General features: G+C 35.5%; 1 non-coding gene across 1 annotated transcript; it reads right to left on the bottom strand.

The window, feature by feature from the left end:
- Positions 1 to 15575: 15575 nt before the first annotated feature.
- Positions 15576 to 15648, bottom strand: Trnam-cau (transfer RNA methionine (anticodon CAU)). The gene has a single exon. It is a non-coding gene; the product is annotated as a tRNA-Met (tRNA).
- Positions 15649 to 18046: the final 2398 nt, after the last annotated feature.

Raw genomic sequence — 18046 nt, forward strand, 5'->3', positions numbered from 1 at the left:
ACGTTCCATAGACTTGATATGGTCCACAAAATCACATCCGCTTAGGTTTTGGTTTTTAGTCAAAACTATCAAAGGTGCTACCGTTTCCTTGATCTTTTTGATATTCGGAGTGAAAGGCCATTTTAAAACAGTATAACCATCAATTGGAAGATTCCGACGATTCGTCGCTCTAGAGCTAGATCTCAACATCAGCTCTGCGAAGGGGTCGGATGATTTGAAGTAAAATGCAAAGGAATTCGGTCGCAGATATGTTATAGGCACAAAACTTACACGCGTAAACAATTCCTTGGTGTGTTGCTGCAGTTTGTAGAATATTTCCACCTGTCGTTCCGGAACTTCCAAAAATGTCTGGTACAATAAGCTATCTTGGGCGATTGTTCGTGGCCATTCCTCCGACGAGTACCAGATGGAAAATTCCCTACCTTTTCCGTCCTCTGATGATGGGCTTTGAAAAAATCGATTATGAGAGACTTTTCGGCTAAAAAGATTAACACTTATGTAAATACCTTGTTGAATCAGCCAAAGCCTGGATGATCCACAGGAAACATACAACCTTGACAAAAAACATTGTTTTGAAATTTAAAATAAACCCTAGAAAACTCAACTCATTTGGTCTCAATCGGATAATAATGAGGATAATGGGTAAATAATTGGGCGTGTATTGCCTTCTTTTAACCTGTTAGTGGCCGTGGGTCGTAATGACGACCCGAAAACATTAGATAAATTTTGAAAATCGTGGGTCACCTGTTCAAATCATGAGATTTTGCTCCGCTTTGTGGCAAATTAAAGGGGGGAACACAAAGAGCACACATTTCAATTTTTTTTCGTACACATAACTCCTCACATTTCCCCTCCAGCTGAAATTTTTCAAATGTCACATTTTGAAAAACGTGTTAAATTAATTTATTTTATTTATTTACATGGGTTTCTATCTCACGACATTACCTGATGAACAATATTCCTCCAATTCACTGGAGTACAAATAAGTCTCCAAAAAAGTTAGCCAGTTTGCCCGGTTTTATCTACGTTTTTCCGGATATTTTATACAAAATTTGGGAGTAATCCGGTCCGGCCCGGTTGCCCAAATTGGAAAATGCCCTGATTTTACTTGAATTTATTTTCCAAATTATGCAAAAAAAGACGTATAGTGTTGTAAATTTTTTATGTTTTCGTCCAAAACGAAATTTTTCGAGCATATTTTATAAAAATTAGGTACGAATTTAAATACGATTTAAAATCTGCTGATGAGTTCTGATGAAAAAATAAAATTCAAGTTATTTTTCTTGATTTTTGTTGAGTTATACCTGGGTTTTGACCAAGTTCGCCCGGAAATGGCTAGGATTTTTTGAGTGTCTATTTTTAAATCAAATGCCCGGATTTTGCAAGGATTCAAAAAAACGTGCTGAAAAAATTCTGGAAACATTATCTGAAAAGAGTGTTCGAAAAATGTGCAGAATTTTCATTTAGCTATAACTTTTGAATCTGTGAATAAAAATAGATAAAGTTATTTATCAAATTTTTTTCATCAAATTTGTTTATTCTACGTTTTAAGAACGTCTTGAATTGTGCTGAAAAAAATGAAAACGAAATTATGAACAGGTCTCGATGTTCGAACCATATAAATATAATCGTACAATCTAAATATCTCTTTTCTGTTTAAAATTTCAAACTGACGTTTTTGCAGCTTGATCAATACACAAATAACCTGTAGATGGTTTTTTTTAATGAAAATTGATAAATTTCAAATTTGCAACACGGCAATCTTAAAGCATATCTGCAATAAATTATGCTTAAAAAATGAAAATAACTGTTTTTTTCCCTTTTTTCACGAATTTTTTTTCCTTGCTTCTCTTGCTGAAATTGAAACTCTGAACACCGATTTCTGATAAAACTTCGATAGATTTGCGGTGTTCTCTCACTCAAGTTTTCAAGAGCAAAAGAATAAATTTTTAATTAGAAAATAATGGAAAATAGGGATTTCTTCATGTAAGTTTCTGTTGTTTGGCCTAAATTGCCCAGAAATAGGCTTTTTTCTTCCGTAAGTCCTAGCTACTTAAAATTTGTAAGTCATTACAATTCAATAGAATGAACTGAAAGGTTCTTAAACTCTCAAAATCATCGAAAAGAAGCGATATGTTTAGCTACTCCACTAGTTTTGATCGTTCGGTTCAAAATGATCATCCAGCTTAAAAATACACTCAACATCGCTCAAAATTCAAGATCGATCAGATATGCAATTTTGCATAATTATTGAGCTGTTCCAAAAAAGGAATCAACTGAATAAAAGGAAAGAATGAGGAGACATGATCCTTGGAGTTACTTTATTCCTTAGTTTTATGTCGGAATCGGAATGTCTTATGAGATCAAATATTCTAGAAAAATTTGTTAAATGGAGCTCAAGAAAAAAAAATTAACAAATTTATGTTTTGAGTTATTGAAGTTGGTTTGAAAATTTATAAGATACTAGCTGACCCGGTGTGCTCTGCTACACCTTTCAAATTCAAATGATATTTTCAAAAATTATTCAAATTTGTCTTGTTTTATTGGCATTATTTTAAATCAAATTAATACATAATTCATAAGCAACCGCCATAAAATGAGAGCTGCAGCTTGAGTTTCGAATTGCAACACAAAGATAACTAAATCTAATATTCAGAATCTTGGCCTATGAATTTGTGTTAAAGACCTGATCATTTTAATCTGTCTAGAGGGTCTCAAATTAATCGTACGCAAACAATCTAACTTATGAAATATGGTTTTTTTTGCTTGATATGTTCTGGATTTATGCTAAAAACTGAAAAGAGAGCCCCTTCACCTGTCCTTCTCTTCACCCCCTGCTGAATGGAGGTCGTGATCTTTTATAATCATACCCATTTTTTTTGTTCGTTCCCAAAAATCCTTTTATATCAAATGTAGTTCCATTGGTTGATAAGTTTTTAAGCTTTACAACAAAATGTATATGGAGCCCCCTCCTTTCTTCCCCTCTCTACACTGTAAAGCGTAAGGGTCTCTAAAAAAATGATTTTCCATGTTAAGTTTTGTCCATTTTTCGGATTTTATAAAAAAAAAAAGTTAAATTAAGCCTCCTCTTCCGTTCCTATATTCCCAATTCTATCATCCTACTGCAAAAAAGGTATTGTTTTACCAAGAAAAAGTATTTTTCGTGCTCAAATACTTTTTGATGCCAAATTTGGTGTCATGTGCTCGATAAATTCTCTAGTTAAGCAAAAAAAATTGTATGGAAGCCCCCCTTTCCCCCTTTATATCTTTCCGTTGAAAAAAGGCCGGGCTTCAATTTATAATAGAAACACATGCCACATGCCAAATGTGGTTTAATTTGCTCGATCAACTCTCCAATTATACTGAAAATTATAAGGGAGACCTCTCCTCCTCCTTTTCATCCACCTCTTTGAAGGAGTGTGGGATACCAAATATTCATAAAAGCATTTATCGTACCAAAATATCGTTCCGTGCCAAATTTGGTTCCATTTGCTGTAGTAGTTTTTAAGTTATGCAGTAAAAATTGTATGAAACTCCCCTCCCTCTTTCCATTCTCCCCGCTGGAAGAAGGAAGGGGTCTCAAACAATCATTAGAACATGTCACGCTTCCAAATACCCGCCCATGCCAAGTTTGGTTCGATTTGTTTATTTAGTTTTTGAGTTATGTAAAAAAATAAAAAGAAGCCCCTCCCCCCTTTTACATCTTTCTAGTGGAAAGAGGGAGGGGTCTCAAATAATCATAGAAATATTTTTCATATACAAATACCCTCCTATACCAAATTTGGTTCCATTTGCTTTATTAGTTTATGAGTTATGTAAAAAAAAATATGAAGGAGGTCCCTCCCCCTTTCTACTGGAAAGAGAGAGGGGTCTCAAATAATCATTCAAATATTCTTCGTATCCAAATACCTTCCCGTGTCAAATTTGGTTCCAATATCTTGATTAGTTTTCGAGTTATATGAAAAATTGTAAGGTAGCCCCCCTCCCCCCTTCCTATCACCCCACTGAGAGGAGGGAGGGGTACCTAATATTCATAGAAATATTCTTTGATCCTAAATACCACCCCATGCCAAATTTGATACCATTTGCTTGATGGGTTCTCGAGTTATGCAAAAAATTGTCTTTTGTTTGGGAGGCCCCTCCCCCCCTTCATGAGAGAGGGAGGGGTCTCAAACCATAATAGGAACCTTCCCCTGCCTCCAATATCCCCACCTGCCAAGTTTCACGCTAATCGGTTCAGTAGTTTCCGAGTCTATAGGGAACAGACAGACAGACAGACAGACAGACAGACAGACAGACAGACAGACAGAAATTCATTTTTATATATATAGATATGTCTTGAAGGTCTATTTTCATCACTTTAAAATGTTTCTCAAGTGAGAAATTTAAACCAAAAATAAGTATTTCGATATTTTCCAATTCCGATATTCCTAGATTTCAAAAAGATGTTTTTCTTCTGAATATATCATGATCATTGCTTACCACAAGATTACTTCAATTTTTCCAAATCTAGTTGTCGTGATTTTACGACTCTTATGAATGTAAACTCAGAGATTCACTCAATAACGTCTTTTATTCACAGGAATAGATTAATGACTGACTTTGTTTTTTTTTGTTTTGCCTTGTATTGTCAAAACAACAAAGGTTGTCATAGAAATTTATTTTATTTGATTAATCTTCAGTGTCGCCGAATACAACTTTTATTTTTCTTCTAATGAATATGATTTATTTTCTGCATATCCTTCATCCCATCTCTACATTTCTGCTAACCTCATTCTCAATTGAAAATTTTTATGTATTGACTTTTGTTTTTTTCTCTATAAAAAATTAATTACCAAATATCCTTCATTTCCATTCCATGTTCCGCCTCTTCATTCTCCATCCAACAATTTTTATTTGATTTCTGCATATCCTTCATCTCATCTTTCCTTCCCTATCTCTTCACTTTTCTTCTCATCTCTATTCTCAATAGAATCTTTTATTTTTAGACTTATGTTTTTCTCTAATACATAATTTCAATTTTCAAATATCCTTCATCTCAATTCTACATTTCATTCTCTGCCAAAGCTTTTCAGATTTTAAAATTTTATTCATTTTCTGCATATTCCTTATTCAATCCGAAAATCCAACAGCCTTCCAAAACTGTGCTTTCTTATCGAATAACTTGAAAGTATTCGTAGAAATAACTACCTAACCAAAAGGCCAAATTAAAACAAACAATCAGCAGAAGGTCTTAAAAATCAGCGCTTCCTTGGCCAATCCCGTCTTTTTTCACCGGAAGGCAAAATCAAAGCAAACAATCAGCCACAACAGCCCTAAAAATTGGCGCTATCTAAGCCAATTCCGTCCTTTTAGACCGGAAAGCCAAATCATAAGAAACAATCAGCAGAAGCTGTCTTAAAAATTTACGTGTCCTAAGCCATTTCGTCTTTTTCCACCGGAAGGCCAAATCAACACAAACAATAAGCTGCAACAGTCTTGAAAATCTGCGCTTCCGAATCTCTCCGTCTTATTTACCGGAGAAAAAAAAATCCGCAGTGAACATTTTGGTCTGTACATTTCAGTTGTTTCTGAGTTTTGTACAATCTGAAAAAGTTGTATAGAATATTCTATATGAGCCTGTACGTACCAAAGTGGAGGCAATATACGGACCACATTTAGCTCACCTTGAAAATATAAAACTTTGTATTGCGTTTTCAACAATTTGATAGAAACTTTGCTTTGCACAAAATCTTAGGATTGTACAATTTACAACTTTCTATTGCCTGTCTTACAATTTGATTACAATTTCCTTTTGCAGGTAGCCTGAGATTTGTACAACTTTCTTCACCATTTTATACAATTTATTGATGCTGTATCCCAAAGCAATTATATTTTTCCCTTATTACGATTTTACTACGAATCGCCGTGAATATAAATACAATAGAATTAAATGTTTACTGCAAATAAAATTGAACCATATGCAACTTTATGTGTCTTTGATTAACTTGATGAACCTTGTTATAAAAATACTGAATGCCAATTTCCAAATACTGCGTATGCATATTGTCATCTTGTGAACGTCCTTAACTTTAACTGTTGGTTTAATAATGCATATGTTGTTGATCAATCTTCCCTCAATCTCGAACTCACAACGTTCCGATCCCTGTCCTTCGATACTTCCTCGGCGCCATTTCATGTTGATACAAACAAGCAAATTTGTTCATGTACAGTTGAGACTTCTGTTAAAAAACAGTTGATCGTATAAAATACCACTGACTGCATCATATCGGACTCCAAATCTATTTATAGATGCCAATTTTTTATATACAACTTTAACCTATCTCATAGACGATTCTATTACAATCAATAATAGTATTCAGCGCTGTGCGATCTTAGCTAGCTATTTACCGTTTATCATCAACATTGCAGATTGTTGAATCGTTTAACAATTTAACGAACCGCAGTGTACTTATCATAGTATAGGAAGAATTAAACACAGAAAATCGCACTCGATCCAAGTCAAATGTATTTATAAGCTTACCAAAAAGTTACGTGCCAATTTTCAGAAAAATCTGACCATGGGGAGGGGTTGCTTGAGTCTCAAACGTGAATTTCTTTTGAAGGTATTATGCTCGAAAGGATAAAAAATACTGGTTTTTCATTAATAACTTTTTTCTTTACAAGCCGATTGTATTATGTGATTCATTTTCTTAAAGCCTTATTTTGAACGAATATTTCATTCCAAGACTAAAACACGATTGGACTTGAAACAAAAAAGTTATTGCGGTTTAAAGATTGTGTTTTGGCCGAAAATTCTCGTATAAAATGCAATGCGTAAAAAGTACTCATTGCATGATAGGCAAAATTTGCGGCCTCTGAACCGCAATAACTTTTTTGTTTCAAGTCCAATCGTATTGTAGTCTTAGAATGAAATATTTATCTTAACTTAGGCTTTAATAATATTAACCATGTAAAACAATCGGCTTGTAAAGAAAAAAGTTATTAATGAAAAACCAGTATTTTTTATCCTTCCGAGCATAATACCTCCAAAAGAAATACACGTTTGAGACTCAAGCAACCCCTCCCCATGGTCAGATTTTCTGAAAATTGGCACGTAACTTTCTGGCAAGCTTATAAATACATTTGACTTGGATCGAGTGCGATTTTCTGTGTTTAATTCTTCCTATACTATGATTAGTACACTGCGGTTCGTTGAATTTAAAAAAAAATGCAAAAATAACTATTATGGTAAAGTAACTATAACTTCTTCAATTTTCAACGATTTCGATAAAAACCACTTGAATTCTTTGTGTTGAATTGACATCAAAGGCCAATAGAAAAAGAGATTTTTTAAATGTTACCATCGAGTCTAAAACTTTCGCTGAAACAAAATTTTCCCTTAAAAAAGGCGTTTTTTATAATTTTTTCTATCATTATGTCACGAATATTAACAAACCTGTTGCTTATACGCAAAATTGAAATGCAGTTAATCAATAGCAAATTTATTCACCTTTAATATGCAAAAAAAAGATTTCAAATTAATGTTATGCAGCTCGAGATATTTTAATCTAAGTAAAAGTCCTTTTTTTGATTTATCCATATTTTAATATTTGGAGCATAACTCAAAAAATGTTCTACTGAGAATTTTTTGAATTTCATTTTCGGATTCAGCGCCCGATTTCACATTAAAAATATAGGTCGCTCAATGAAGTTCACGATTTTTTTTAAAATTTTGTAAACTAGTGTTATTGGACTCCTCAAGCCCTTATAAAACCAAAATTTTATCTAGAAGCCTGCTATAAAACTTTAAATGTTTCTTGGGATAACTATAGGGTTGTTGTCGAACTTTCGAAATTCTCTTTATGTGACATTTATTGACTGCGAAACGAGAACTAATACGGCTCAAAATAGTCAAAAGACATTTCATCCGGTTTTGTTTGGATTTTGCCTAGGGTTAGGGCACTCTGAATTAAGGATCAAGTGTCCTTCAAGTTAAAAAAAAAACAGTTTATTTGGGTAATAGATTAAATTTTTTTTGCACAATTCTTGTATCATGTAATCCTGCCTGTTTTATTGGTTAATAATGGCCAAATGTCATTCCCCTCAGATGCCTTTTTTTTAAACTCGGTGGTTGATTTCATGTAAGATAAGTAGGGGAGAATGGGAATTCTTGATCCCATTTTCTTATTTTCATCATATCCTTTTCGAAAAATTAAGAAACTCGCCTTCTATTACAGATTTTGCAAGCATGTCCAGTGAAGTTTTTTTACGCGGGTTTACGTACCGCGTAAAGAAATCGCAATAATTCCCGAATCCATGTAAAAAATATATCTCGCGTGAGCTTTCAGTACGTTATGAAACATCTTAAGCATTCACAGAAAACGGCTGCAAAAGTTATCGAAAAAACTATTAAATTTGTGTTTTACATATAGAATTTGTTGTCCAGGACACAAATATTCTAAATAAAATGAAGTTGCGGCTAGTTTATGTCAGTTTTTGTTTTTTTTTATTCGTAATAAAAATGTTTCTTTACATTTTGCTTCATTCGACGTAATGAAAGCTTACGCGAGATATATTTGAAGTTGGGCACTGGGATGACCTGCTCCGAAAATTGAGATTATAAGACCTGCGACAAGAAACCTGTGACATGAGACCTAAGACCGGAGACCTGAGACCTGATATCCGAGACTTGAGATCTGAGATCTGAGACTTGAGATCTGAAACCTGAGACCTGAGACCTGAGATATGTGACCTGAGACTTGAAATCTGAGAAAAGAGACACGAGAAAGACCTGAGACCTGGGAACTGATATCCGAGACCTGGGAACTGAGACTTGAGACTTGAGACTTAAGCCTTGAGACCTGAGACCTGGGATTGAAACCTGAGACCAAAGACCTGAGATTTGGGACTTGAGACATGAGACATGAGACCTGAGATTCGAGTATATGATTCAAATATTATTTGATTGAATTTTCTCTAAAATATAAGATAGAACGCGAGATTAAAACAAACTAATGACGATTAACGGCATTCGTGCAGCTAGAAGTTAGTTCAGTTCCAATTTTCACTTGCCCTCTTGTGAATGGGTTTGACTTGTAGCTGACGAAAATAAGTGTCACCTACAGTACTTCAGTTTTCCGTTATTCAAAGTCTAAGAAAAAAAAATCCGTAAAAACATGCTTCAGAAAAAGACTGTAGATCAGCTGCGAAATGTTAAAAAAAATTCACTTATTGTCCAAGAAAGCTGAAAAAAGAAGCTGTACGTTGCACATAAGATACACATTTTTTTTAAATTTTTTAAGATTATGAACACAAAAAATGTAAAAAAGTGGTGTAGAAACCGTAGGGGAGAGTGGGGATACTTGATCCCCTTTTCTTATTTTCACCATATCTTTTTGGAAAAATTTAGCAACTCGCCGTCTTTGACATTTTATGACAGCTTGTAACTTTAAGTTTCTATGCTCCAAAAATTAGAACGATACTTGAACCCGTTGATGAACTAGAAGCATTTTCGTGGGAGTAAAAAAATTGCGATTTTTCTGAAGTTAGGGGAGACTTGATCCCCTATTGAAAGAGACTTGATCTTTTATTCAGGAAGCCCTAATCCTTGTATAAAAATCAAACAAAACCCCAAGATAGAATGTTAATTGACTATTTTGGTCATGTTTGTTCTCATTTCACAATTTATAGCAGACATTAGAAGAAAATTCTATAACTTTGTCTCAACACTAATAACATTGCATACTTAAAGGCGCGATTTTTTATAATTAAGAGAAAATTAATTATTTTTGCTCTTTTCTTCAGACAATTGTTTGATAAATATTAGTTTTTGGATAAATATTAGTAATTCCGTAATCAACAATCATAACGATCAATTCAGAAGAAGAATATGCTGTTTGGAAGGGGGATCAATTGTACCCAACTCTAGGGGATCAATTGTACCCATAATCAACATTTTAGAAAACTTTTTCTGAAAAATTTTGAGAGTTTTTCATTACTTTCAAAGTATGGCATAATGAAGTTCATTTTACGCTCGAACGATTGATACATTGGAACAAATATTTTTTTCATAATTTTCCCATGTACGGAACATTTCAAAGTGATGAAAAAAGATCTTCAAGTTACATTTTGTGAAATTTTTCAAACAAAGCTCAATTACTCAAACAATTATTTTGTTAAAAAAATTTGAACTACAAGCATTGTTATTTTGCTCATTTTGGCACATTTTTCTAGAGCATTTGATCTTTGTAAGACATTCCAGTTTCAAGATATAGCTAAGGAATCAAGTATCCCCAGGGATCCAGTATCCTCATTCTCCCCTACTTTTCAATCAATGAATCGTCAACATTGTATAAGCCAGATCAGATAAATTTTGAAAAGGGGATTGAAAAGTTGGCGAAATTTGGCACATTTTTGCACTTTTAAATTTTTAAAATGCGATCTACAGAATGTTTGAGGATGTTTTCCAAAATAACTGTTTTTCGAACCTTTTTTCAAAGACTAATATTGAACTTTGCACTGGATTTTGAGTATATTAATAAATTTATATTCACCATAAAAGTAATTTTATTCCGATTCAAGTGGTGTAATTTAATTTACGCTACATACTTTACAAAATGTAAGTTTTAAGTTTTTGATATGGAGAATTCTGGGAGTTTGTCTACAAGCCTACAGTCATAGCATACTTTCAGGCGAAAATTTATATTTTCAGACACAATTTTTTATCTTTTTTTAACCAGGCACTAATTGGATTAACAATTGTTTTTTGGATAACTCTATGTTATTTCGTGCTAAATTGTGATCACGGTGCATTTAGTGGAAAAACATATCTGTCTGAACTCAAGGGATAAATTGAACTTATTAATCCTCTAAAACCCAATTTTTTTTTCGTCGAAAAATACACAGAAGTTTAGTTTTATAATTACAAACAACTTTTGTTCTATGAAAAACTTTATAGAAGAGGAGATTTTTTCACCATTTTTTTCCTAAATTGCATAAGCACAGGCGCTAAGCAACATGTAAAAAATGGTTCAAATTGTGAGAAAAGAGAAAATTAGACATGTTTACGAATTGTGGTCGTTGTTTTCCAACCCCGCCTTTAGACGGGGTTGATGTTGCATCTCTTTCACCTAACTTAAGATTTTTTTTTTCTCAAAAACATCATCCAGAATGGTGTTAACTCTTAGACCTTATCCCAACTGCCGACCAGATTTTTAGATTAAAAAACACATGGATCAGATATTTCTGTGGCTACCAAATTGATAGTTTTACAGAAAATAGGCCAATTTGCAGTTCTCTCATGTTTTTAAGCTTTTATTAGCTATAGCTTTTGACAACTGCTTGTCAAACAGTTGACATTAGTATGGACTGTTAGATTAATACATTTTGAAACATTCTGCTTAAATAAAGATTGGCCATGGATTTACGCTGATTTTAATATATCCCGTCTAAAGGCGGGGTTTAGAAAATTTATAACATAATTTTTTTTTTGCTTTTGGCAAAAAAAAGTGAATAAATCCGGGCAAAGCCCGGACATTTTTCAACGAAATCCAAGCATTTGGGTCGGACCGGACTTTCTGTTAGGACCAAACTTCTTTTTAAGTTTTTTTTAATGATAGATGGGCATTAATTCTTCTTCTTCTTCTTACATCAACATGGCCAAAACATGTAGGCATCCTGGAAAATGGGAGACTTGCGTCTATCATTTTTCTTTTCAGCGTATTACCTGTTACATATTCCTATGCATTGCAGATATTACTACGGCCAGGCCAACCATGTGATGAAAACCGCGAAAGATACAGGATACATGGGCGGAATGAAGCGTGGAGATCCCTACCAAACGCTTCATATAATATTTTGAATATGGAAATACCTAAATATGAATTTATGTCATTTGGGAAAGTATATATGGAATATTGATACATTTAATGCTGTTAAGGAATTAGGAACCCAGACAACCAGAAGTCGTATTTTCTTTTACAGATTACATCGTATAGAATGTTATTTATACTCATTTTCGTATATCTGTACCTACAATGTGCGGTCCATACATATTCTTTATTGTTATTAAAAGCATTGCATGATTTTATTACGACAAGAAGAGAGACTCGTATTTATGTACATATGAACTCGACCTTTGTGTACGACAATTCGCAAAAAATCCGTGAAACTACCGATATACGGTGATCAGCCGTGACTGAGAGATTTTGTCGTGCTATGCATAAAATAATTCGAAATTAAAAAACGTATATAACTGCATTGATTCGTAATAATGTGCATGCAATCGTATACCTTTGCAAATTAATTCGCATGTCTGATTTTCGTAAAACGTATTTGCTGGCAATCGTAAAAGAATACAAAAAAGTTCAACAAACTCGTTTATGATAATGGGACATCAATGATTGGAATCGTATTAAAGGAGGCTTCAAAATGTTAGTCTATTTTTAGATCATCGATGACGTGTTCTACGATTTAAAAGATTTAAGTTATAGAAATATACGATTTGCTTTTGGTTTGATGCCTTTGAAGCAAATCCCCTTGAATTTATATATTCCAGATAGCGTCGAGGAACCATCATGAGCTGCAGATCGTATGGTCAGGGGATCAAGCCCAGGTACTAACAATAACTTCATGAACGTTGAAAAAAATCAGCAATCAGGCAAATAATAAATTTGTACGATATAAACTTGAATTTGACAGCAAAAAACGCATTTCTTTGAAATAATCTTATTTTTATTATTTTTGGGGATGAATAAACCAATTGGTTTAAAGTAAAAAAAAATAATAATCCTATTTTCATTCAACTGACGGAAAATGAGAGCCCTGCATTCAAGTCGCAAAAGACGACCAAATAAGTCGTCAAACTTTCCATATTGTTACGAAAAATGTCGTATATTACAACCTCAATCATCTATATGATGATGTAAATTGTCATAGTATATTCCAAAAAGAATCAGGGTAGTCGTAAATGATGCGCATGACAAGTCGTGCAAATCGTAATTTAATACAATCCAAATCAAGAATATGTTTGCTAATGTATCTATATGGCCTCCAAAATGATACTTATATACTGGTTTTGCTACATTTTATACGATATGTTTACACGTATATTTGCACGTATATTTGCGTTGCAAATTCGATATACCCACCAAATGGTTGTCTGGGAAATTACGATACCTACCAACATTATACTCACCGCAATAATATTTAGAATATAGAATATTTGGGTTTCTGTAGATCAGCTATTTTGCCTTCGTATCTTTCCGTCTACTCTGTGGATAGTATGAGAGGTTAATGATCAGAAAAATTTTAGTAAACGGTTGAAACACAAAGCATCTTATTTCCATTGGCTTTGTAACCTGCAATGCAGCCTTTTGAGTTATGTAGCTTGGTACAACTTGAGACTTCGTTTGTTTAAATCTGTGAACACCCCTACATTTAAAATTAGATTAATCTATTCAAACGAAATAGAAAGCGAATTGAATATTTTTGAATAATTGTAAATTTCTACTTAGCTGTGGTTTTCCGTCTTCAAGCGTTTGGTACTCAAACGCATCCATCTTGTACCGCCTACCCGAAACCTAGGAAGGAACACGTTGCTTGTGTTGCTCGGTCAATCGAAGTAGGCTGTTCGAATTTTCACCGCACCATTCCACAAGCTGCTCGACTTTTGAACCATCTTTTTACAACCTTTTCTCCAATAAAAACTGCACCAAGTGAAGTTTCAACAAAACCTGCAGCACTATGTACCCTCTTAACTGACCCAATTAATGAAAGCCGGTGTCCTTTAATGTACAAATATTCGCTATCAAACCCTCCCCCACTGCGTATAGCCTCAGCAAAAAAAAAAATCAAAACACACAAACATTCGCTCGTGTCAGCCCGCTTATAAAACGTACGCCATTTTTTGTTTTAACTATTTCCTTCTAATTCAATTTTCATTCCGCACCTGCACACATATTAAGCACTTCACTCAAGTAATCAACCCCGAATTTTTCTGCTCTCCCAGATTCTCACTAATCAATCATGATAGATGGGCATTAATTAAGGAGCATAAATTTATTGGAATGCATTCTTAATTTACGAATTATAAAAAAAGCAATTCTAGACGTGGGCATGTTATTCCCAGTTCCCCAACGTTATTTTGTTATAAAATAAATTTAAAAGGTGGTAACCCTGCATCAAATTCATGTAGAAAACAGCTTTCGAAATCCATAAGTATCCAACCTACCAGATTCCTACCAAAAGGAAGTAGGACTACACGCTCAAAGTAAACATAAACAATCAACATTAAAAATCATCCCCCCTTTCCGGGACCCCCTCTGTTAGCGCAGCAGAAGAACTCGCGCCAACGACCGGAACCGGCGCAAAATCCTGCCAAACTGCAAAAGGAATGTTTAATTACCTTAGGACTGTGAGGCGGTCTTCCGTGTAGTCTTCTCCCTTCCCTCTTTTCTCCAAAGGTAACCCGGGTGGACATTTGGTGGGTTGCCACCCCCTCACTATCGCTGTCGAAATTCACTTCCGGCAATCTTATATTCCACGAATAAACTTTCGAACCACCATTCAGCCCGCCGAATATTAAAGGAAAATCGCCCGAAGGCGGATTCCTTTCGGGACTTTTATTACTTTCGAATAGACGGCTGTAACTTACCCCGAACATCATGAAAAGAAGAAATGGTGGGGGTGATTTTTCTGTTAGCAAATTTTGCGTGGGCGGTCATCATCAACATTGCTACCTTCCTAGGTTTGCAGATTGATTTAATTAAAAAGTTAGGAAAACCCCGACCGGAACATTGATCTTCGGATCGAGTTTGTCGAGAGTTTTACGGTGTGGTTTAGCCCCAAGGAAATTTCCGCAGTGTCTTCCTCCTTGACGAAGAGATTTTCTCGACGGAGGAATTTGAGTTTATCTGTGTCTCTTTTATTGTAAATTGTATACATTAAACTTTCAAAAATTGCATGATCTTGTCATTATATTGTCAGGAAAAAAATTACAATCAAAGCAAAATATCAATTATATTCAGACCATAAACAAATATAGGACTCTTCAAATCGAAACAATATCAAAAACAATATTTAAGTCATAATATTAATAAAAAAAAATGGTAATAATATAGAAAAACTTATAAATTAACAACAATCATAAGACTAGAATCGTCAAAAATTGTTTAAAATGGCAAAAATTACAAACATGACAGAGATAACCAACAAATGCGCCAAAAATATGATACAAAAAAAAATGATCAAACGTGATTTAAAATGATCATAATTTTGTCATGACAATAACAATAAATTATTTTAAGTTATAAGAAAAAATAGATTCAAAATGCCGTTCGATATTGGCGGCACAAAGTGTTCGGGCTTTATGCCATAATCAAAAAGGGCCTAAACTTTACATAACAAAGCTTGAAATTTCATAACAAATGGAACAAAAACGATCATTCTAGAACATAATTTAATTAAAATTAGAAACCGAAACAATCTGTTCAAAACTCTAAAAATCAATCCAATGAAAAATTCCTGCGAAAAACGTGTTCCTCGGGCTCATCAATGCTTGAAGCAAAACAAAAATAATACTTTAAAAAAATAACTGCCCCGAGTGAGGATCAAACTCACGACCTTAAGATTATGAGACTTACGCGCTGCCTACTGCGCCATCGAGGCCTGGTTATCATTAGTTTTTAGTAATATGATGTCATTATTGTTATCAGTACTGTCATCGTAACGTAATCTCTAATTGTGAAAAAAAAACGTTATCGCTCAAGCTTATCGAATGTTTTGAGTTAACGTAGAATGTGAAACAAATCCGAAAAATTTCAATCTAATTGATTCAAACGTAGAATGGCAAACGGGAGCCGAACGAAGAAATCGAAAGGGAAGAACATAATTATTCCCCCAATCAAAATGTTTGAGTTCACCATTGAAATTAAACTCTTTTGCCCCAAATCAAGAACATATGTATGAAAAGTCGCAGGTGTTGCAAATTTTCTTGTACTGAAGTCAGACCGACACACACTCACACGTTACATCTTACCGTCTTCAAATAATAATAAATATTTCAAAAGACGCTCGGGAAAGTGCGAGGTTGGTATGTTTTTCATTTTAATTAAGCACTTTTAGCCTTTTCAATTCGGTGGGATTTAGGGTTGATATTGGAATATCTTTTCTTACTTCCGTCCAAAGTTTGTCTGCCACTAGATTTAGGGAAATGTGATGTTCGGAGTTTGTTGCTGCTTATCTTCTTGGATTTTGGCTCAAGTGAGTTCGAGAGATTGGAATCGAAATCGGTTTCGTTGAATGGTTGATCATTTATTGTTGGCAAACTTTCTCCGAAGGGTCTTGAGATGAAAGCATTTGAAGAGCATTCCTTTGAAATATTGAATGCTATCCTTTCGTTTGATTCATGTTCCCAAATGTTCTCAAAATCAATTGGTGAACATGAAAATCAATTTAAAGACAGCCAGACAGACAGACAGACAGACAGACAGACAGACAGACAGACAGACAGACAGACAGACAGACAGACAGACAGACAGACAGACAGACAGACAGACAGACAGACAGACAGACAGACAGACAGACAGACAGACAGACAGACAGACAGACAGACAGACAGACAGACAGACAGACAGACAGACAGACAGACAGACAGACAGACAGACAGACAGACAGACAGACAGACAGACAGACAGACAGACAGACAGACAGACAGACAGACAGACAGACAGACAGACAGACAGACAGACAGACAGACAGACAGACAGACAGACAGACAGACAGACAGACAGACAGACAGACAGACAGACAGACAGACAGACAGACAGACAGACAGACAGACAGACAGACAGACAGACAGACAGACAGACAGACAGACAGACAGACAGACAGACAGACAGACAGACAGACAGACAGACAGACAGACAGACAGACAGACAGACAGACAGACAGACAGACAGACAGACAGACAGACAGACAGACAGACAGACAGACAGACAGACAGACAGACAGACAGACAGACAGACAGACAGACAGACAGACAGACAGACAGACAGACAGACAGACAGACAGACAGACAGACAGACAGACAGACAGACAGACAGACAGACAGACAGACAGACAGACAGACAGACAGACAGACAGACAGACAGACAGACAGACAGACAGACAGACAGACAGACAGACAGACAGACAGACAGACAGACAGACAGACAGACAGACAGACAGACAGACAGACAGACAGACAGACAGACAGACAGACAGACAGACAGACAGACAGACAGACAGACAGACAGACAGACAGACAGACAGACAGACAGACAGACAGACAGACAGACAGACAGACAGACAGACAGACAGACAGACAGACAGACAGACAGACAGACAGACAGACAGACAGACAGACAGACAGACAGACAGACAGACAGACAGACAGACAGACAGACAGACAGACAGACAGACAGACAGACAGACAGACAGACAGACAGACAGACAGACAGACAGACAGACAGACAGACAGACAGACAGACAGACAGACAGACAGACAGACAGACAGACAGACAGACAGACAGACAGACAGACAGACAGACAGACAGACAGACAGACAGACAGACAGACAGACAGACAGACAGACAGACAGACAGACAGACAGACAGACAGACAGACAGACAGACAGACAGACAGACAGACAGACAGACAGACAGACAGACAGACAGACAGACAGACAGACAGACAGACAGACAGACAGACAGACAGACAGACAGACAGACAGACAGACAGACAGACAGACAGACAGACAGACAGACAGACAGACAGACAGACAGACAGACAGACAGACAGACAGACAGACAGACAGACAGACAGACAGACAGACAGACAGACAGACAGACAGACAGACAGACAGACAGACAGACAGACAGACAGACAGACAGACAGACAGACAGACAGACAGACAGACAGACAGACAGACAGACAGACAGACAGACAGACAGACAGACAGACAGACAGACAGACAGACAGACAGACAGACAGACAGACAGACAGACAGACAGACAGACAGACAGAC

Source organism: Uranotaenia lowii, chromosome 1 (assembly GCF_029784155.1).
Source record: "Uranotaenia lowii strain MFRU-FL chromosome 1, ASM2978415v1, whole genome shotgun sequence".
Taxonomy (NCBI): Eukaryota; Metazoa; Arthropoda; class Insecta; order Diptera; family Culicidae; genus Uranotaenia; species Uranotaenia lowii.